The 2,590-nt window shown below is 29.7% G+C and overlaps 1 long non-coding RNA gene across 1 annotated transcript; it reads right to left on the reverse strand.

Annotated features, from left to right (window-relative positions):
• On the reverse strand, nt 1-1,070 carry LOC108691117. Its single transcript, XR_001931916.1, has 3 exons — nt 799-1,070; nt 451-636; nt 1-67 (listed from the first exon to the last, which is right to left on the reverse strand). It is a non-coding gene; the product is annotated as an uncharacterized LOC108691117 (long non-coding RNA).
• Nucleotides 1,071-2,590: the final 1,520 nt, after the last annotated feature.

The following is a 2,590-nucleotide window of genomic DNA, read 5'->3' on the forward strand; positions in this document are numbered from 1 at the left end:
TGTTTGTAGGCACAGCATTTGCTTTCAAACATTGTGTTTTGCCATCTGAATATGTTTCCCCGCATATCTGAAGAAAAACGAGTGTGAAATCGAATAAGTTATGTTTCATATATTACTTACACTCTTGTACAATAAGAGATCCGATTGATATTTTTAATATTCTCAAGTAAATCTTAATACCCATCAATACATTTCATATCGATTGGTATGGATTAAAATGTATTAAGTTTTAATCAATAATCATATTCAATAGTTTTCATACATATTGAAATGTATTTTTAAACAATACCATCACGTATTTTAAATATTTTTGAATTATTGAATATTGTATTACTGACATTAATTAAATCCTAATAGATTAAAATCAATTGGAAATGTGTCGATAGGTATTAAAACTTCTTTCTATCAAGGTACTTTTATCTAATATCGTTACAAATAATTTTTACTTACATGACATAAACGCATATTCTTTCTCAATTTTCCATTTTCAAATCATCACGATTAATATGTTTTAGCCAAACTTTCCTCCTTTCCTTTTGGAATTCCGCACATACGAAATCCCTTTTTTTGTAGAATTTGTGTAATATCAATAATGTGTAATATCAATAATCCGCACAGCAACTTGTCATTTCAAAACTAAAACATGTTCAAATATATGTATTTCCACAATAGCACTTTTAGGTTAATTTACACATAAAATATATTTATTTATAAATGAATTTTTATATATATTGTTATATATATTTTATAAAAAGTTCTAGTGACATATTTTCATTGATGATTTTAAATATTATTTACTGTAAAAGATTCTGAGAGTTAAATTATTTTTAGTCTCCGACAATGGTAAACAGATGACGCTTCTCTCATTTTCATATCCAGTTTCACAACATCATGGCAGAGCCAATCATGGATCGAGTCGGCATTGGCCGATCTCTACTTTTAGGATCTCTACTTAGAGTATCAATCATGTATTTTCACGTGAAACTTTCCACATTTCATTTTTCATTTTTTACTTTTCATTTTTCACTCATCGAGATTTTACGTGAAACTTTTCACGTATAGCGATTACATGTGCGATATTGCATGGACGACTGAACAATATAATCTATAACAAAATTCTATAACCTATAACAAAAAGAAAAATAATAATGAATGTGATTGTGAAACAAAAAGAAATGTTATTAAATTAAAACACAATCTCGAATTAGTGAGAGATAAAATAGACAGAAAAATTCACGAGAGTGAATTAAAATTGGTAAATTTAAAGTATTTTATTATAATAATTGCTAAGAAATAAATAATTATTTATTTGACAAAATATAACATTTTTAATCTCATTTTTAGTCATTTTTAAAGCCATTTTAAAGCCAATTGTATGTACCCAATATATACAGGGTGTCTGGAAATAATCGCGAAATATTTCATAGGCAGGTAGAGCGGACTAAACTGAGTCGAAAAGTCCTCTACCATTTTGTAAGTTTCCCAATAGTTAATAAGATATTAATCTTTAAAGATAGCCGAATATGCGCGCTCGCCCGGCCTACTTGGGGATTAGCTAGCAAGCGTCCTGCGCCGCGCACATCGCCTCCATAGCTCAGACGACGCGCTTGCCAAGCTATCCCCGCTCCTCACGGCCCGCGTGCCAAGCGATCGGTAGACGTATACACTTCGCAGTAGTATTCGGCTATTTTTAAGGATTAATATCTCGTTAACTATTGGGGAAACTTACAAAATGGTAGAGGACTTTTCGACTCGGTTTAGTCCGCTCTACCTGCCCATGAAATATTTGGCGATTATTTCCAGACACTCTGTATGTACGTAATAATAGTTTTTGTAATATATATTATTATAATAATTACATATATATATATATATAAAACCTCTCTTCCGTTAATATTCTTCAATTATTAATGACATCTGCCTTGTCGGAGGATAAGACATGTTAGTTCCGAAATATATTTATCAATTCCCTAGATTTCCGCCTTTCTACAGTCCTTAGCTAAAAAGTTCACATTTTGACAATTTCATTTTTTGATAATTTCACATTTTTACAGTTGGGAAAGTTACATGCGATTATGTAAATTTTCACGAAACTTCCATTTTTTTTCACTTTTCGTACGTACAATCTCACGTGAAAAGTTTTACTTTCAAACGATATCAGATCTCGATAACGATATCACTTAGTGATTATGTAAAAAAATTATGAGAAAGTGAAATCATGATATAAAGAAGTTATGAGAAAGTGAAAACATAAGGCGAATTTACATTATCGTTCCTCTTAAATTTACGAAAATTTAACAAGTGTTCACAGGTGTATGTACATACAAGTATGTATGCACATACATACGTATTTTAATAGGAAATTACATTGTGTTCATTATTTGTTGTTTATACATATAATCGAGAATAACAATGAATGTAACTCAAAAACAAAAGAAAATGTTAGATATAATGTCAAAAAATTTGGATATTGTGCGGGGAAGAGTGTCGCGAAATTATCAGAGTCGTATGGAACTGGTAAAAACATGTTATTTCATTACTCTTGTTCTTGATTGTATATAATAAAAATATTATATATATTTAATATATA

The sequence above is a fragment of the Atta colombica genome, unplaced genomic scaffold (assembly GCF_001594045.1).
Source record: "Atta colombica isolate Treedump-2 unplaced genomic scaffold, Acol1.0 scaffold4, whole genome shotgun sequence".
In the NCBI taxonomy this organism is placed as follows: domain Eukaryota; kingdom Metazoa; phylum Arthropoda; class Insecta; order Hymenoptera; family Formicidae; genus Atta; species Atta colombica.